Consider the following 20,927-nt stretch of genomic DNA (forward strand, 5'->3'; position numbering starts at 1 on the left):
TCAAACATCTGTTAAAGGAATGGGCCCATTAAAAGAACACAGTGTTGCTGTAGTGTGGTGATGCATTTTAATAGTCTCCTACTGTACTTTTTCATGCTTTTTTAGCCCTGTGGAAAACCAAGCAACCAGCTGGTTAGAAGTGTTCGCATGAATTTACTTGCCCTGGGGTTCATTGTGAGTCCCCATGAAAAACCTGGGGTTGCTGCTCAGGTGTTCTTGTTTCTTAGCAGTTTGTTCTAAACAAGTCTTGCAAAACCTCAGTTTTCTCTAGGGTGCAGGGACGTGGGGGGGTTGGGGGTTGGTGGGTTGTGATGGAGGGCTTAAAAGATCTTCACACTTTCCACTGTTGTTCATCACTGAACTGTCAGGCCAGTGGTGCCAGATAGCTGTGGCAGGATAACTGCTCTGGAGTAGCTATTCGCCTTGGGGCTGGTAGAATTACGTGATAATTTTGCAAAGCCTCACTAGCCCCTAGACCATGCTTCCTTCTCTACTTGTGTTCGAAGAGGTGGTTGTAAGTAAAGTGCTTGCACATTCTATTGCAAACCATCATGTCTTCACAAGCATTTACAGATTTGAATCACAGCTTTCCCATATCTGGCAGCAAATACTGATTTGAGAAGGGAAGAGATATCACTCCCTTGATCAAATTACAATTTTTTCTTTGTACATTGCTCCAGCTGGAAATTACTCATTTTCCCAGCACAGCCTTGCTCTTCTACCCAGAAAGACACTTCCACACATGCATAAAAGGTGAACTGAAGCTGGGGGAGTTGTACTTTTGGTTTATTATTATTATTTTATTTATTAAACAAAAGTGTGGATGTAATTCTGTTTTTTACTGGTGAAGATACTTTCTGAAATTTAAAGTCTAGAAGCTCAGAATATGCATGACTCTTTCCACATCATTATGCTAAGGTGCTGAGCACCTACAACTTCCTTGGAAGCTGGTTGTCGTAGTTTAACCCCAGCCAGCAACTGAGCACCACACAGCCGCTCGCTCACTCCCCCCCGGTGGGATGGGGGAGAGAATCGGAAGGGTAAAGGTGAAGGTGTGCGTTGAAATAAAGATAGTTTAATAAGTAAAGCAAAGGCCACGCACACAAGCAAGGCAAACCAAGGAATTCGTTCACTGCTTCCCATCGGCAGGCAGGTGTTCAGCCATCTCCAGGAAAACAGGGCTCCATCACACGTAACGGTGACTTGGGAAGACGAAATGCCATAACTCTGAACGTGCCCTCCTTCCTTCTTCTTCCTCCAGCTTTATATGCTGAGCACAATGTCATATGGTATGGAATGTCCCTTTGGTCAGTTGGGGTCGGCTGTCCCAGCTGCGTCCCCTCCCAACTTCTTGTGCGCCCCCAGCCTACTCGCTGGTGGGGTGGTGTGAGAAGCGGAAAAGGCCCCGACTCTGTGGAAGCACTGCTCAGCAGTAACTAAAACATCCCTGTGTTATCAATACTGTTTTTGTCACAAATCCAAAACATAGCCCCATACTAACTTCTATGAAGAAAATTAACTCTGTCCCAGCCAAAACCAGCACACTGGTAGAAACCAAGAACTTTAGGACCTTCTAGGATCAGTCATCTAAGAACTTTTGAACCAAACTCTGCCTCTAGCTACGCAACATCAAAGATTTTGTACAATTGGTAATGCAAATGAAGGCATATTTCAGCCTCTTGTCTTGTGTATATTATTGTAACTAGTTGTATACTATAGCTTAAATGTCCCAGTTCTCTTTTGGTATTGAACAAATGCCATGGGTGCTTGATCTGATGCACAGTGTTCACAGGTTGTGGATGTCTTAAGTAAATAATGACTTACCATAGCATGTGTTTCCTGCTGTGGGAAGACCCTGAGAAGGGATTAATTTAGCATGGGCATTTCGTTTCATTGCTGCTTTCCCTAGGGATTCTCAATCTGTTTTAAAGATACAATCAAGATCAGTGGCCAGGCTCAGGCACAAATACAGGTTTTTTGTAGGCCTGGTACAACTCCTCCCTTTGGGGATGATGATGGCATATCACTTGGTAATTCCTAGATTAAAGCTACGGGCACAAAGCGATACTTAAGCTCAGATCGGACCTTCCTGAGTCTGAGTTGATGGCCGCTTACAGTTGGGACCTTCCAACAAACTGTTGATCCAACCTTTGCTTTTGGGGAAATGAGACTGAAAACGTCATGTCCTTTGCGTGCGCCTGGCGGCGCAAGGCGGTGGTTCGGTGCCGTTGGGAGAGACAGCTCCTTGGAACCCGGAGCTTCAGGTCCTCACATGCAGGGACCTTAATCTAAACAAGGAGTCTAAAGAACAGCGCTGCATGTGCCTGTATAAACAGCCTGCAAATCCGATTGTAATGAGACATTCCTGAGGTGATTTCCGAACTCCCTCATCCCGGACGGGCAAATTCTCCCTAGGTTACACCCATGCTGCTTCACCGAAGGTGGTGGGGTAGATCACCGATGGTGTGTTTCTTAGGCCTCGTGGTTGCAGAAGTGTGACTGGAAGAAACATCTGCAGATGTCTGGGTTGTACAGGAGTTAACAGAGGGAGTGACTTAGGCCACCAAACGTGGATAGTTTATTATGGCCCTATTGTAACTTTTCTTATATCATGAGGGATTTTATATCTTCTACTGACTGCACAGTCCTGGGACCTGCCTTCTGGCTGTGATTTATTTTTCCAGTTAAGTCATTGTTCATCATTATGAACTGAGATTATTTTTCTGTGTAAATTTGACAGAGAAGCATTCTTGAACTTGCACACATTTTTAATTTTAAAAAAGCAACAGAACCCCCTTTGCCCTCCTATAATTATGATACTAAGCAATTATAACTCTTTGCCCTTTGGTCTTCACGGCATTCTTGTCAGATTAGTACAGGGGGAGGCTTAAATCAGGATGCTGCCCCTGAACCACTCCACCAGCTATGGGCTTTGAAGGGCTGTTTAAACCTGGATCCAGACACAATCTTGTCTGAACACTGGGAAGCGAACACGGAAATGTGCCAGGGAAGCAAGGCCATGCAGTCACCAGATGCAGAAGTAATTTTGTTGTTATTGCTAACACCGAAATCCTAAAGGAACAAAACTTGACTGGGGAACCTGTTGAAGGGGAAAGAGAGAGGCCTGCTAGTTGACCTTGGCAGATGTCAGATGAAGGAACGCAATTGACTTTTAGGAAAACTTGGAAGATCACTTGGGCAATCCGAGAGAGGGTGAGCAGGCCTTCCTGGCCACCCAAAATTTGGCATGAAGAGAGGAGCAGGTGCACCTGAGTAGGTCAGAGGGTGTTCCACTCGGCCTTTGGAGAATTTCAAAAGGACAGGTACGAGGCAGGTCGCACATCCCGATTCTTCACGGAGGGAAGGTTATAGGAAGTCATGGGGCTGCTGCTGCATGATGTTAGAGTATCAGGATGCTTTTCAGGGGGGAAGGTGACATGTAGTGCTTGAAGAGGAGCAGGAGTCCTTGCATGGACAGGCTGAGACCTCCAGTTTTGCCTTTTCAGTTGTGGCACAGCTGGCTGAGTAATCCTTTCTCTCATAATTTATATTTTCTTATACTTGCTTAGAATGTAAGAGGCTTTAGCCTCTTAGCTAAAGCAAAACATGATATTTCTCAGGTGGACAAGAACTATCCAAAACCTGTGTTAGATGTACAAGTATTTAATTGTCTTTCACATTTTTCCGTTCATGCTACTTAACGGCGTTTTGCTTACCACTCGATTCATCTCTTTGTCCTAGTTTACAGTGTATATTTTTCTGCCAACCCCAAAAGCTCCCTAACATTTGTTGCTTCTTGTTTGAGAGTCTTTGTGGGTATATTTGTATCTCTCTTCTCACTCACCCACCTCCTTCCTTTTCCTTTCCCTTTGCTATCCACATGTAAGTTCATAATTTTTACTATGGGTAAGGAAGCCCGGTTGTGTTTGTCTCAGATTTTGAAGTCTACTGAAAGGGGGCAGGGGGGGAAACTAGAGTGGAGTGAGTCATCTTTCTTGGCTCCGAGAAAGTTGGAACCAACTTCAAAGGGAGTCTCAACTTGGGGGCACTTGCACAGATGAATCCCAAACCTTTGTAGGTCCTTCCCTTTCCTCCTCCTCTCTCCTCATGTAGTCCGAACAGATTTGGCAATTTCACTTAAGCACGTCTGTGCAGTTTTTTAAAATCCATTACATAAGTTTGTTAGTTTAAGACTCTCTTTTTCGACATATGAGCCTAAAATGGCTTTGATTTAAAAATGGAACTTGGCAGGGAATTTGTTCATATGGTAAGATTTTTTTTTTTTTTTTAGTTTAGTTTCATTTATAATATGTTTTAATCATTTTTGGTGTTTTCAAAACAAATGGTGAAATATGTTTTTTTCCTTCTATTTTTGGCTACCCTCCTCTGAAAGGCCTTACTTCTCCCTTGTGTGTTTAATTTGGTGCTTTAAGACGTTTTTTTAGATAGAGGGCCTTATGCTGCAAAATTTAGACTTAAACAACCCTGTGAAGAGCGAAAATGCAGACATAGATCCTGCTGGCCAGGACTTTGCATCTCAGGGCTCTTCTCCGATAACATGCAGAAGGGTCACTAACTGGGGCTCAGAGTATGTACAAATATGGAAAATAAATGGAATACAAGGAGGAGAAAGGAGGGAAGCAAGGGGAGACAACACTGTTTCTATATTCATGATCAGTGCATCCCAATTATCTGAGCAATTATTATTTTAAGGAAATTTTTTCACAGTCTGAGATGCAGCAAAGCAGATTGCTGCCAAGCAAAACTCTTTCTTCTAGTCCCTAAACAGAGGGACTCTGCATTCCCTGATTGGCCCTAATTCCCCTGAATTTTCTTACAGAGGTTTTCCTGTGTGATCTCCTTAGCACATAGAATAACTCATAGAAGAGATTTTTGCCCTTTAGCAGGTGGTTCAGACCATGCACTCTGTTAAAATCTGTACAGTGGAATTGGGTCCTAATTTTTCGAGTGATCTTCTCTTCATATACAAAGGTCCCAACTTTGTGGGGAGTGGGAAAGCAGGATGAGTTAACACCTACACCCCTGAGGCAGCTGTCTTCAGGCTGAGACCTCAGAATAAATGCTTTCAAAAGAAATGCAAGGCTGACCACCTGGGCTGCCAGTTGCACCCAGCTATGTAGGAGACCCCAGCTTGTGTTTATACCAGACTAGCTGAAACAAAATGCATGTTGCTTTTGCAAAGCATAGCAGCAGAGAAGAGCATCATCAACCTGGAGAGCAGCCCCTTTTTTGAAAAGGGACAGGCCCTAAAAAAAAAATCTCCTCTACTTGTCCTTTGTGGGAAACCCAGTTGCCATGACTGACTTAATTCAGGATGCACAAGAGGTAGACTCTGCATGACTGAAGCAAAGGAAGAGCTGATCCACCATAGGAAAGTATGGTAGAGGGGAAAAAAAATTGAAACTTCATCCCGGTTAAGTCTGACACATGAGGTATAGGGAAAAATCTTTTGGGCTCGGAGATGGGCTTTAGAAGATCAGCCAGAAGCAAACACACGCAAAAATAAGCAAGCAGAAGGCGTGGGTGGTTATGGGGATTAGTACTGACATATGGAGCCTATCAGCTTGAAGTTACACGTTTATATGCGACCTAGGTCACTCATGCCCCAAAGTCATTACTGTCGAACAGCTGTTGGGTGGCCTCTGTGAAACGACTTAGGGGTCTGAGCCCAGTTTCTAGTGGCAGGTGTCCACATTACACAAAATCCATCTGTATTAATCGGCCCCCTGTATCTGGCAATCTCAGCAGAAAGACCAAGTACTAGCGGTTCACCACAGAGATTGAGCTATCCTATTTTATCTTGGGTGGCCCTTCGAGGAAGTGGCTGAAGAACTTTGGCAAAAGTATCACAGGAGAAGACAGTACAGCCCCTGGCTTGCCTGCTCCATGGTTAAACTCAGGCCACCAGTTTTCAGATCTCTTGGACCAGCAGATTTCACTAATACTGCATTTTCTCTTGAAGTCAGCAGAAAGAAAGTATTTCATAACTGACTGCTTACGCGATGTTGAATATACATCCATTTGGTTTCTACTTTCGGATCATAATAATATAAACAGGAAAACTACATTTTGAATTCATTAAGTTCTTCCTCCGCTGTTTATAAAAGATAAAAACTTCTCTCTCCTTTTTTTTTTATAAGGATTGATTGGTGTCATGTACATATTCGTTCCCTTCTGTTTATGCAAGATAATAAGAGTATTAACATGGAGGTGGAATAATGGTGTTTATAATTCCATCACCACTGTTTATATAAGATAAAAACAGTTTAAAAAAACAGAAAAAAGAAAAATAGTGAGAGAACATTTGCTGTTATGTATGTATATTATTTTTTTCCAGTTCTGTTTGTAAAGAATGTGAAAGAAAAAAAAGTGTAGCAAGTTGAAGAGGAGTTGATTCTGTTTATAATATTTCTGTGCTGTTTACCTAAGATAAATTAATTTAGAGTTGATGTAATGAGTAGCTTGGGAGAAGAGAACTGGGTGAAAGAGGGACTGGTGGGGTTGCGCCTGATACTCTTAGTACCTTGTAATCCTTTCCTTTACTAAAAAACGTGAACGATGTATCCTGAATCTTTCTAGTGGGAATACGATAACAGCGGTGAGGTAGGGGACACATGGTGCTGTCATGCCAGCTAATACAGCAGCCGCTGCCAGAGGGGTCGGAGGCTTTCTCTGGGAGGAGGACTCTGAGAAGAGAGAGGATACTACAATAGTCTGAAAAGATCTCATGAACGTTAAACCCCTTGGTATCATTGTCCATGGACTTAGTCCAATAATTGTGTGCCTGTATGACTCTGTTTTGTTCTGCAGCTTTGAAGTCTAATCCTAATTCCTTCAGGGAGAAAGGCTTGTAAAACGTCTGCATTTCAGAGAGGCAGAGGAATATTACCTTTGATGCAAGCTCTATTGTCAGTCCTGCGCAGGCCTTCTGATTCACCCCTGCTCCTACCCTGTGCGCGGGCATATTGACAGATGAGGAAGGCTGGCAGATGTGAATATTTCCTTGGGATGAGCACCGATGCGCTGTTTCTCGGTGTCGACCAGAAAGGCCATTTATACCTAATAAAAGAACAACTGTGTGGACATTAATGCACACACACACAAAAAGTCCATGAGTATTCGCTTACTTTTACAAATGAGTTTGCTCCAGCTGCAGTCCCGCCCTTCATATGTTTGCTTTGCGCAAACATTCGAGCAGGCAGGCTTTACTCTAGTGAAAGCAAATGGCCCACTTTAAAAATCACGTGCTCGTATGTTTTCAGGTAGTGAACTATCAGCTTACCTGTAAGCGGTAAGTGCTGCGAGAGATGGCTTGGCACACAGTTCTCACCTCCCTTGTGCAGTCAAAGGAATTAGCCCACGAGCTGGCCTGACCTTCTGCAAATGGCGGTGGACATACATATACCACATTTACATATACGTAAAAATGGTGAGAGAAAACCAAATTGCAACCCTAACCAGGAGTATGAGTAAATCTAGTATTGCATCAAAAAGGCTTTTTGTCTTCTAAAAGAAGTCACTGTCTCTTATAATGCCATAGTAACATTCCTCTCCTCTCTAATCCTGAATGAATCCAAATCCCAATGATGCCTTCATCTCTTCTTCCCAATTCTTACTTCAGCTCAATAAATTGTCTCTACAAAGCACATGCATAAGTCCATTTCTGTTAAATAGAACCTGAAGTAAAGGTTAAATTTTAATTACATGCTTGAGTCCCATTGCATTCACACGTTTGAAGTTAAGCACAGGCTTGAGTACATGGTTTGAGGGCTCAAGGGTTTAACTTTAATCCAGTCAGGAGGCAAAAACAATGCTGTACGTCTGTGGTGTGACGTGGTCTGTTGCATTGCTTGATCCCACTTATGCACCCCTGCTCCAAATGTCAAGTACTTGAAGCAGACTGCATGTGCTCAGTGAACAGCGTTGCCCAAGGTAGATTAAAAAATAGGCTGCGTTGAAAAAAAATTGCAATCTGCTGGTGGACCTTCCAAAAGCAGACAAGGACAGAATTAGCCAGGTAAATGACTCCTTGGAAGTTTCCCTCTACTAATTGCCAGGCCCTACTTCCCTTAGTGCTGACGTGGAAGCGGATGCAAAGAGCAGGGGTGGGTCTGTCAGCAAGCTGGGAAGGAGTGTAAAGGAGCTTCAGTCAGAAACTTTTGTTTCTTAGCTGAATATAAATTGTCATGGGTACAAAATGTCATTTCCTGAAGCGAAGGCCACTCTCATCCTATCTCGGAGCGTTCCAAAATACAATAATATGTGTCTTAATTATGGCGTTTCAGCACAAAAGGCACAGAAATTTCACTTTTCAGAGTTGTATAATCAAGTTGCTCCACCTTGCTATTAGGCATGAATGGCAGTCGGTGCTCCAGGGAAGCCTGAAATTGAAAGAGCAGCGGGTGGGGAGCAGTGGGTCGGGATGGGTATGCATTTAGGAGAGCTGGGTGGGGAGTCCAGAACTCGACTAGCGGGAAGTGCTGTAAATTGGATTGAACACGTTGCTAGTGGACAGGGTGAAAGATTATACAGCATTTGTCTGTGTGACCGTAATGAGCTTTTTTCCCATAAAAGATTTGGGGAGAAAGTACTGCGTATGAATAGGGTCCCTTTAAGAAGCACTTTTAAAAGAGCTCATTTTCGATTCCAATCATGTATGTGCCTCAGCAAGGCTGTAGCCAGATGCTTGTAGATCTGAAGAAAACAGCCCAACCCTTTTCTTATCATCTACCAGAGATGACAGACTTTAAAAACTCAATGGCACTTTCGATAACTTCTAACAAGAACTGGGACTTGCCTGGCTCCATTTGTCTGGTCAAGGCTGTATTTCTGCGATTTATCCCATGGAGGGTTTTAGCAGAACCTTACACTTAGTGTCTAAATTAATGATATTCCTTCCTTTTTGCCATGACAAAAACCACTCTGCACTATATACGTTATGCTAAAGTTTTTGTCATGGACATATTCTGTAAAAGCTTTTTCAGCTTCATCATTTTGACAAGCTGATTCCATTAAATCCTTCCCAGTGATCACTTTCCTATGGTGCGGATGGGGGAGGTTGGTTGCTTGTGTGGGTTTCCCTTCTTTGAAGCTAGAAAGGAGTGATCCTCTGCCAGGTTACATGGTATATCTCGCCACTGCCCTGTCCCCAGGAAAACATATGCATTTTCTGTACAGCTATATTAGTAAATAGAGTCTGCTCATTATACTCCATTATATATACTACATATATACATTATATTATACTCCATATATATACTACATTATACGTAACTTTTCTTCAAGGCCCTTTTCAGATGAGGACAGGAGCTTAGCTCATAAAGCAGGTAGGTTGGTCTGTTAATGTCCAGGTGCATTAAAAAGCTCTGGATACAGAAGACATTTCTCTCCTCAGTATTTTTCACCATTTCACCTGCACTGAAATGGAAATTGTTAAGTGCTTTGAATAAGGAAACCCTCTAGTTGTTCTCAAATACATGGTTAACTGCAGTATGGTGGTACCTTTGCCAGGTACCTTGTGCTATCAGAAGTACCAAAGGGGTCTGGGCAAACACTGTTGGTTCTGATCCTGCCATACTGGCAAGTGCTAGATGCTGGTGATAAGAGCTAGAGCTGATAAATGACAGAGTTGATAATGAAAGAAATGGATTCTTAATTTTTAAATACATCCCCTCACAACATACCTCTGAGGAAGTGAGTTATTTTAATCTCCCTTTTATGGAATGAGGAAACTAAGATTTTGTGACTAAAGCAGATAGGAGTCGGGGGGGGAACCAGATCCCACAAAACCTGCCTTTGTGTTCAAGGAATGCTTTTTATCTGCCATTGCTACAAATGAACATGCTGCAGAGCTACCTCTTTGCTTCATTCTTAATGAAGCCAGTAGAGTTTTTCATGCCGACCTCAGTGATGGACATAGCCACCGGTCTTTTGGGGGTAACTGTCAGAGCAGAATAGCATTGCATACAGCCTGCTTTTGCATAAAGAGAAAAACAAAATCTACCAAGGGTATTGAAGCATCTCAGATTCCTTAATTTATTTATCCATGCCACAAACCAAAAGCAAATTTTAAAGTTTTTTTTTTTTGCCACCTGCTAATAACTTCACCATCCTTCCTTTTCCAGGGCGTTTCCACAGATACTCATATTTCTCAAGCTGACAGCTTTCTGATCCCCAAGACTGAGTAGCTGGTTATCTCAGCTTCCCATCTTATGTGGAGTTTATCTCCCTCATTTAAAATAGCAAAAGTATTGTCTGCATGCGCAGACCATTATCCTGGTTGGGTTGTTAAAGTTACTGTAATGCTGACTTTATTTTCTGTAACAGTTCTGCACGAAATGTTTCCTTTGAAAGGTCTCAGACCTCTATCCTCCCAACTCCTAATCACAGTAATAACCAACCTCAAGGAGTCATTAGTGAAGACTCAAACAATATCCTGTAACAAGTCAGCTATGAACAAATTGGCATAGTTTATCTCTTTGATTCATGTTCTTATGAAAATAATGGGTTGCAAAATAAAGCTAGCATTGCTCTCATGCTATACAGTATATCCCTTGGATCTGAGTCTTCCCCCCCCCCCCACTTGTCTCCCAAACTGACATCGACTATAACTCTGCAATCGCTTATGAGACAGGGTCCATCTATAGAAGTGACATGTTCTTAGACTGTAATGCCAGTTTGTTGTGCTGCTTCTTAAACTGACTCACCTATAAACCTCTTTTTGATCACTGTAACTTGTTGCATTTTTAGATGAGCTGGGAAAATGGTATAATGATTATATCCAACTCCAACCTATAAAGAAGGGTTTACTTTTCTGAAGCGAATGGATGCAGCGAACTATGTAAACTGGATTTGGATAAGTTCTTGGAATTGTTTGCTTTTGGTTTTGTCTTTGTGAAATGGACACTTAACGCTTTGCAGGAAAGCTGATAAATAGCGTAAACTATGGCTCACCACTAAGAGACTTTGTAAAATCTTTGTGTCTGCTGCTTGGTTTGGCTTCAGCAATCAAAGGGATCAGCTTTTCTTCATTGAAAGGAGCATGCAGGTGGCTTCTCAGGTTTCTTTAAGGAATTTTCTTCTCATTTGATGTGGATCAGGCTCTAAAATGGGCATCAAAAGATGTCAGTCCATTTCGCAGTTCTGCTTTAGCATTGATCAGCTTCAACATCAGTTTAGCTTTCTCTTCTTTCCTTTTTTCATTCCATAAAATGGGAATAAGGACAATTCCCCCTATAAAGCAAAAGGTAACGTTCAGCTCATTGGTGGGTTTTTTTGAATGAATAAAACTCTTGAGACTACGCATATTGAACTCCAGAGCTTCAAGGCACGTAAGTTTCTCTGCGGATGAGCTGTATTGATACGGATGAACTATACTGGTTTGGGGAATACTGGGAAGTTTGGAAAACCCAAGAAATAATTCAAACAGTCATGAAGCCCATCCCACCATTCATTTATAAATATTATTTCCACTTGGTGACTGGGTCAGCAAATAAAATTGCCAGGCTGAGATAGCCGGAGATGGTTTGGTTGTTCAGGAGAGGAAGTCCAGGACTGGAACAGAGTGTCGCTTCAGAGGGTGAGTCCTGCTAGGAAAGGTGCCAGGGACTTACAGTGTGGTTTCTTTTATATCATGTCTGACTGGGGCATATACCTTTTCTCTTCAATTGCATGTTGCAGTAATTTGATTCAGTCAACTACCCTGTGTTGTCCTCTATCTATATTATCAAATGGATATGCCAGTTAAGATTGAAGAGTTGGTGAAAAATGGCCATCTAAGCTACCCTGCTGTCTCACTTCTTAAACTCCCTTTCTGCAGCATCACGTTGGTGGCGAGGGTCCTGGAGGGAGGCGTGTCAAAGTTAAACTGATAAAACAAGGAACGAAGGGGGGAGATAGTTTGGATATATTAGCATTAAAACTTAGAATTAGGGGCAGGATCCTATAAAACAGCATCAGACTTGCTGATGAGAGGGATCAGGTTCAGTGATGAGACTGCAGGCTTGACTCTTCAGCCACTCGTCCCCATCTAAAAGAGCAATGAAAAATTTAGTTCCCTTGAAACTTGGTTTTCAGGGCACGTGTCACAAAACTAACAGCATGCCATAGAGTACACTGTTCTCATACCGAATATAAAATGGAGAGTATTGTTCCCAGAAGCCATTTTAGTGGATCTTTTTAAGGTAGTTTTGATTTATTTTAATAGGCACAGAGTGAGAAGAAACAGGTGAAAAATGAATTCCAAAGTATTGATTATGGCCTTTTTGAAAAAAAAAGTTGGTCCTCCTTCTGCAAAACTCAGAAAAAGCACATATTTAACCTGTCTTTGTAGATGCTGGGGGCTTAACACTGCATACAGTGGTGCAGCTGCATAACCCTGGTGACTTCAGTGGGTCTGCAGGGGTTTAAAGGCAAGTGAAATACTTCTGTAATGCTTTTAGTCTCGTTCCAAGTGTTGCATACTGTCACAAGAATACAGTTCATGTTCGAAGCAGTACAAATTGTAGAAAACAGAGCACAAACAGTATGGTACCTTACCTTTCAAGGATCTGCTGCTCTTGTGTACAGTATCTGTCAGTTTAGCATTTTCCTATAGGTCTTCATATAGTCGCGTTGTGATTTCTTTACTGGATAGGCAGTCAGGAAAACATTCTGACATTTTCGTTAAATGATGGTGACTATGGATTTGACATACTTACACTTTCTGTAATGATCTTGCTGCTACTTTGCTCCTGATTTATCAGACACCCTCATATTCAAGTCCTAAACCACGCAGCTCTCACCAAAGAGAGCAAGCTGGATTTTTAAAGTCCAGTGTAACCCCAGCCTGGGGCTTGCCAGAGCTCTGTTCATATCCCTTGCCCCCCACATCCCTGTGGATGGTGCAGACCCCCACACCCCTGTGCAGCCCTCCAATCCCCTTGCAGCTCCGGCTTAGCAGTGTCCCCCACTCCAGCCCACCCTCTCCTCAGAGCCTCATGGTACTCGCAACTCAGCCAGTGCCCTTTAGTTCTGATCTGCAGTGCCTTCAGGGAAAAATGATATATTGGAGTACTTACGTCCCAAATTGAATGTTAGTCAGATGTTAAAATGAAAGAAATATTATGGAGAGTCAGCACGTCTCACTTTGGAAATAAATTACGTAAAGTACACTGGAGTGTCATGGCTCTTGGGACCACATATGATCCAAAGATACCATTTAGAGAAGTGATCACAACACCGCTAGATTTATCAGATCATCCTGGAGGAACATTAATACCCAGAAAGAAAATAATAATTAGCAATAGAAAGCTCCCAACCAATAACTTAAACTCATTTTCCAGGGTCACTTCCTCACATCAGTAACCTATTTGTATGTATCACTAGATTTCATAGCAATTATCTCCTTCTTAATAGTAGACAAACTTCACTAATTGCTATTATTAATACAGATGCATTTAATTCCTAGTACCGTACTTTCTCAGCTTAACATTTAAGTTAGTCAAGTGTAGTCTGCTTAAATAGTTCAGTGTTACTTGATTGTACTTTCTTATGCTGTGTAGTCCAGTTTTGGCACTGCTGAATTCAGGACAAGAACTTGGGAGGGTGCAGGGAACGTGGACCGTGCACTGAAGCTACAAACCTCCAAGCAGGGAAGCAGAAGATATGTTTCTCTGCTTATCCAGCTTGCAATAAGAAGAGCATGACTTGATGCGGCTATGGTGCAAGGCAACAGATCTAACTTGTGAGCTGCCAGTTCAACCATGCTGCCTCAGAACAGAAAATTCACCTACAGCCATGAGCAGAGCTAAGACCTAATTTTTAGGGTATGATCCTGAAAGACAGCCAGAACCTTTAGGTATATATCTTTGTATACTTAGGTTTAGATATGTTTTCTGTTTTCTTCTATTTAAGGTTTCAAAGCTGAGTTCCAAGTGCCAAGAGTAGTCAACTCAAAATATTTTATAAAATGGAAGTGCCCAAGCTGTTTGTGGGCCACAAAGACAACTCATCTGGTCAACAGTTGACTTCTTTTTTCCCTTTTCCAAGAGCGAGCAGGGAACAGGCTGTAAGCTGGATGGGAACAACCCAGTCACATCGCAACCGCCATCTTTTCCAGGGCCACCTTTGCTCCTTCACTGTCTCTCGATGGGAGCACGCACAGCCATGCCACAAGGGAAGGGCATCAGGGACGTTGGAAAGATGACAGGCAGGAGCAGGCAGCTGCTGCCACCAGAGCAGTGAACGTGGCCTACAGCGCAGCCCCTTTGGGCAGTCAGAAGTAGGCAGTGGGAGTTATTTTGGCAGCGGCCGCCCCTTCCCAGCTATTCTGTTTCCCAGAATTAGTCCCCCAGCACCCGAGAAGCATTGGCCTCCTTGTCCATGCACCCCTCCGGGGCTGTGGTGGACAGCAGGGAAGGGGCAGTGCCATGGCACTGGAAGGATGGTGGTAGGCGGCTTCCTTCTGCTAGTAGGCTGAGCTGCGTGAGGCTGCGGTGGCCAAGTGCCTGCCAACAAAACGTCCTGGTCTGACATATTTTTACAAATTCCTCAAAGATGTAGTCAGTGGTTACAGCTACTGAAAGTTCAAAGTAATACCATTTCAGGCCATCTTAAGTCAAGATGCGTGCTCAAAATGCTACATTTAGATTATAAAGCAAGAATATATTTAACCTTTTTTTTCCCCCCACTTTTTGCTAGTTTTGCTCTCACCCTGAGCCCATTAAAGCAACTGCTGCTTAAGCTGTAATGTGCTGTTGCTTCCAGAGAGCTCTCCTGCTCTTCTTTTAAAGATGTTTTCCTCAGAGGTGTTTTGCATAGAGACTTTTCTTGACTGAAGTTCTTCTTAGGGAGCTGGAGACCTCCAATGGATGTTAATTAGAGTTCAGTTTGCAGATGTAAGAGATTCCTTTTCTTATTTCATCTAGCTCATTGTTTTCACTGAGAACAGCTGGTAGGACTTATTTTGAGCCGAGTTACCTGTGGAATGAGTCAGCTTACATATTAGCTTACATATACCTGAAAGTCCAAATTTTGTTTGCATTAATTTCTTTTGTCTTATCAAAACATAATATTTTCCAGCCTTCCTGGCAAGCGGAGTGTGCTGAAAAATCTGTTCCATCAAGACTTTTCTTTTGTGTTTTCTATTTAAGGGTCCGTGAAGTTTTTGATTTATAAAAGCATTTTTGTGTAACACACATTTAAAGTTTCCTTTTCCCAGTACATATTTCTTAATTTGAAAAAGACAAGGCTAACATTTTAGCTATTCTTAATTACAAAAAATAAAAAAGTCTCCTTTTACTACACTTTCTGGTCCAAATTTAACAATGATACTAAGCAGTTACTTATATACTAATTAAAGAAAATATAAGCTATAGCTATATCATGAATCCTTTACAGTATGTGATAAGGTAAACTGCAAGGTTTTCTGCCTTCAAGTTTGAGAGAGGAAAAAAGTCAGTTACCTTTTCTGTTATCTTCTGTGGACTGTAGCTTCTAAACAAACTCTGTCTTTGGAAAATGAGTGATAGAAGTATTGTCGATAAATTTTGATTCAAAATTGTTCTCAAGTCATCATTGCATTCCCTACAGAAGCACAGTTTAGCTGTTTGTTTTATTAAAAAGAGCATGCGCACCTGTAGTTGAGTAGGTTTTTTTCAAATTCTTTAATGATACATAACCAAAATACATGCGGAGGTGCGTTCCAATGCATACAGACATACCTTAATTCTGATGTATGTACAAAACCTCCTTGTCATTTTTCAAAGATCATTTTATTTTGATTCTCCTGTACCGTAGACTAGGAGTTGATACACGGCCATATAACTGGCCCTCAGGCTGCGTTTGCAGTAGCCTCTCCATTTGTGCGTTCTCCCTCACTGCAGTCAGCTGCCAGTTGTAAAACCATCTCCTCCGCTCCTAGCGCGAACTCAACCGAGTGACCTTCATTTTCTCTCGCACTGGATAGAGCAGCCAGCCCTTCTCTTCGGCCTTGTATGGACGAATGAATCCACCAGGACAAAGGCCGCGCTGGGGAGCCGTCCCTCTTCTAGGAGCCACATAGAGGTAAAGGTGCAGAGGAAGAAGGAGATCCTGCCCCATGAACCCTTTGAGAAGACTTGGTTGGCTTCAAAGGGAGCCGGGCTGGGCCTCTGCAGAGGTCAGGATCTGCAGAAGTGCTATTGTCTGATCGGCCTTTTGGACCGTTTCCGTGCTGCAGCACACTGTTTGAGTAGGTGTCATTATCAGTCCCAAGCAGACACCGTTGTGCAGTGAAGCCTGTTAATCCAGGTGACAGTGAAATTCCAGATATTTTGGCTGATTAAAGGAGGTGGCCACCTCAAGTAGCATGACCACAGAAAAAAAAAAGGAAAAGGAGAACCTGAAGATCATTTTCCTCTATACATTGCCATGTCGCTTTTCCTGATGTGGCTCCTTACCTCGCGTGTGACATCTGTGGCTAAGGCGTTGTCACATTTCTGGTATGCTAACGTAACATTTGACTGCCTTCTTCTGCATTCTTGTAATTAGATTAAGGCAGTTTCCATTTCTGGATTGCTCAGCAAGCTGATTGAAAGGCGGTTTAATTGCACAGCATTGCCAAGAAACATGTTAGGTGATTGCTGGCTGTAGTAAGAGTTAATGTGAAGGTAATAGGAGATATCACAGGGACTAAGATTTTGCTGGCCATTAGCAGAGGTGACTTCAAAAAGCAAATGATAATTAGTATAGGTTTCACTGAGCCAAGTTTCCATCTGCTGCTAGTCACTGGATTTTGAGCTGCTCTCCTATTAAAGATTTGCATGTATTTTCCTGGATTCTCGATGGAAAGGGCACTTAGGGGAAAAGGGTATAAATCAACAAACAACAATGTAACCTGCAGAAATATAAATCTATGTAGATTAATCCATGTTTCCTAAATTGCATACTAGATTGTAATTCAATCAAAGGGTAGGGGTCTTGTGACGTTTATGAACATTTATGGATAGTATGAGCGCTCAGATTAAATGTCAAACCTGGTATTCAGTTTAGAATCACGTATTATTGTTGTTCATTAATATATAAAAACAACAATTATATCCACTAAAATCCTCAATTTAATTTTGCTGTAATCTGTCTCTGCTGTGTCAGAGACGCAGTGCAGCCTCTCTGCCCCCTCAGATCATTTACAGGGCTCCACTGAATTTCAGCTGAGTCTCCTCCTTCACCGTGTTCCCCCAGCATGGCCATGCTTGGCCCCCTCTGAACAGAGGAATTCTCCAGTGAATTATTTTCTTCATCTTCCACTGGGATTAAATTCTAGTTTAGATACCGTGCAGGTGTTGTGCATCTGGGAGGAGAGGGGCGACAAGACTCCGTATCTTAGATCCAATAGGCTGAGTAGATTACATACGATAAAGCTGTGCCCTTTGCTGGTTCCCTATCGGTAAAGGGTGAAAATGTTTTGAGGCAAGAGCAGTCAGTTTAGGATTATCTGAATCCATTGCCAGTCCTCCCTGCTTCAGGCAGTTCATAATTTGCCCGCTTCTTGCCGATCTAGGGGCTGAAGGCATAACATTTCTCACATCGGTAGTGCATTAGGTCAGAGAGATCCTAAATCACTTTGCAAAAATGGAGCAGAATCGCTGTCCCAGTTTACTGCTAAGAAAAAGGCACTTGAAGCAGGTTAACTCAAGCCATTTAGTGACTAAATTGTAAGAAGCAACTCAATGCTAATTGCAAAAATGACTTTCGCACCTAAGATGTTAATTTCGTTGAAAGTGAGCAGAGCTTAGGCTAACAAAGGCAAAATATTCTCAAGTCCCCAGGTGGTTTACAGCCAAAATTTCACTGACTTCCAATGGACTTTGACGTGAATGCCTGTCACTTTTGAAAATGGTAGTTAGCCTCATAAATCGATTACCTGCTTATATAATGTAACTCATATGGCTGGATTTTGCCATCATAACTCCCCATAAATAGAAATTCTTCAGTGTTTAGGAACCTTATTCTCATTAAACTCAAGGGGGGGATAGATTCCTAAGTATCCTTAACATTTAGGCCTTGCCTTGTCTCTTAGTCATTGTGATTTAAATGGGATTTATTCACGTAGCAAAGAAAGAGAAAGTGGGCAGAATCTGGCCACAAAGAAGCAAGGGCAGGATTAAGATTAGCCCCTGGCTATTCTGTCCAATGGCCAAAACAGCTTCCAAATAATAATGATTAATTAACACTAGGAACTCAATATGAAAAAGATCAGTGGATTCCCTTTGTCCACCCCACCAAATAGAGCCAAACTGGGTTGAAAACAAATGACATAACTAGAGACAGGTAATTATTCTGCTTATAACACGGAGACCTGGGGAAAATGGTCAGCTTTCTTAGACTTCATTTTTTTATGTTATTATATAATAGTATATCTTGAAGAAATCTACTGTGTTAATCTAATGTAATTAGGTTAAGTATGTCTCTAGTGACAAACAGTGCCATATGATAAAAAGTTTCACCCCAGCATTTTAATGGTTCGGGTTCTGCTCATGGTTTCAATTAAGTCAGCACGATCGCACAGGGCAGTGAGAACAGGATTTGGCCCACTTCTCTCCTGCATACATGTTCTGCAGTTATCTAACCTGGAATGAATCATAGTTTCCTCAGACACATCTTGTTTTTCCAATACTTTACATGGAAAGTTTTGTTTTCACATATTTGCTTTTGAACAAAACTGGTAATCAAGCATCCAGACCAATTGTGATCATTTAAAAAAATATGGTGTTTCAGTTCTGGTGATTTGCCAGATTGTAGTTTGCAGCTTCTAGTATATTGTGCCTGTCTAAAATTACCCTACAGTTTTAATTAGGTACGGCAGTCTTATTCACTTCTTATAGCAAATCCGATGGCAATGTTGGTGTAAGTCATTACTCAGCACCTCCAGAGTCTCAGGCCATAATTTGTAAAATTCTTTGGCATCCATGTCATCAAAGTTGCTTGACTCTTTCCCTTAAGAGAACTTGTTTTATGTTGCTTATAACAGAGCCAAACTCTAACCACTCAGCCTGAAATTTTCCATTCTGTGTTTTTTTTCCCATGCTAGATGCCTCCTGTTTTTTTTTTTTTAAACTTTTTTTCTTCTTTTTTTTTTTTAACTCCAGGGCTCCAAGGCACATTCTTTGCTCAGACCTCTTGTCTCAGGTTCTTCCACGGTGTGCAGCTCACGGTCCCATCTGCGCAAAACCCTGAAAGAAATACTTCCCAACTACCAGCCGCTCACAGTCCTTCACATATAGTCTATCACAGATGAATCTGTGGGCTTCATGGTTAAATCTTCAGGAGCAATGTAAGAGGAAAATAAGGGATACATACTTCGCAGGGGAGTTTTTTCCACTGGGAGAACTTCCCTGTTAAAGTTCATCGGAGTAATGGATTCTTGAAAGGAACATAAATAGTGACCTGCTCTCCACCAGCCTGATCTTGCCCTTCCTTTCATCTTACGGCACTTCAGCTTTTCAGCCTGGGCAGAATCCATCCTGTCATCTGTCTCATGCAAATCTTCCGTACAGTGGGATCAGTCAGCTTCTTTAAAGAGAAATTTGCTCTTAGACAGGGCCTCTCCGGGTGGCCTTTCCAAAGAATGCTATAAGCATCTTGTTTGCTGCCCTGCAGTTTTTATGATTCTCTCTGCTCTTCACTGTATTTCTTCCACCTCCCTTGCGGCTGACCAACCACTAGATAGGCACACGTGCTTTCTCTCACACTCTCCTTTACCAGACCCATAATGCCCACAAATAATAGCCACAACTCTGAACAAATTTTCTGCCTGCCTTCTCTCTTTCTCTCCTGTGATAGCTCCTCACTTTTCATTCACTATCTCAACTTAGGTTTGTATTTCTCTGAATGTTTTTAATTGCTTTGAGGAATGATGGAGCTAATCTCTCCCTGTAACTAGGCAGGAAACGGTAGGTGAGGGCCATGTCTTGACTTAAGTACTGGAGTACACCACATGGATCCCGGGATCTTTGTCCACCGTGCTCCTGGTCCCCTGATAGCAATCTTTTGGAGAGCGCTGTCTGATCTGACTACCTGAATTTCTTTCAGCTTGGTGAAGGGAAGCAAGGACAGGACTGATTTGTATCTTCGAACATTTTGGGGGCATCTGCCTTCGTTTTCTGTGTCCAACAGGAGTGTATCTTCTTGTTGCAATTCAGAGCGTCAGGCTTTGATTCATTTTGCCTATTACTTCATCCCAGGTTAATATGTTTTGGAAAATGTGTTGGCAATAAAGCTTAGATACTCCATAGTAGACTTTGGAAGGTAGACCTGTAGTCTACCGAAAGTTTGCAATCCTTTAGCCATTCCGCTTTCATGCAGCCATTTTTTTTCTTAGGGGTCTCAGAGTAACAAGTCTGTCAAGTCCAAAAGATACTGTGTTGACAGAAGGAACTAAGACAACACAATTTTTTCTGTGCAGCTATCAGCCGTAATGTAAGCATCCTCAGCCCTAATAATATGCCTAACCCCTCTTCTGTGAAGGTCAGGATCAAGAAGACGAGTTCTGTTTCAGAGGCCTGTATCATCTGGCATGACTGCTAAGAAGGATGCCATTCAAATCTGGCAGTGTTTTTGTGATAAAAGCATTTGTCCATAGGAGCCACAAGCCTGTTTCACGGAGGCTGTTGAGCAGCCACCAGAGGATATTTGGTCTCTGCTGGCTAGGAATTATCCCAGGACTGAAAGGCTCCTCAGCCATTACCAGTTTTCTCTGCTACATAGTTTTGGGGTCAGGTAATTTCAAAACTTCCAAGATTTATGCAGTTTGTGAATTTAAAACACTTCTTTTTTTTCTCTCTCCTGTGGGAACTGCTACCATCTGTGAGTCTCCTCGATCCCTGTTTTATATTGGTATCGTTTAGTGAGTTTATTGTCACTTAATTTCCTTTTTTCTTTCTCCCTTT

The 20,927-nt window shown here is 42.2% G+C and overlaps 1 protein-coding gene across 12 annotated transcripts in view; it reads left to right on the plus strand.

Moving 5' to 3' along the window:
• Positions 1-20,927, plus strand: part of ZBTB20 (zinc finger and BTB domain containing 20) — a 503,318-nt gene that overhangs the window by 358,986 nt on the left and 123,405 nt on the right. The gene's annotated exons all lie outside the window — the stretch shown is intronic.

Source organism: Calonectris borealis, chromosome 1 (genome assembly GCF_964195595.1).
Source record: "Calonectris borealis chromosome 1, bCalBor7.hap1.2, whole genome shotgun sequence".
Classification (NCBI taxonomy): Eukaryota; Metazoa; Chordata; class Aves; order Procellariiformes; family Procellariidae; genus Calonectris; species Calonectris borealis.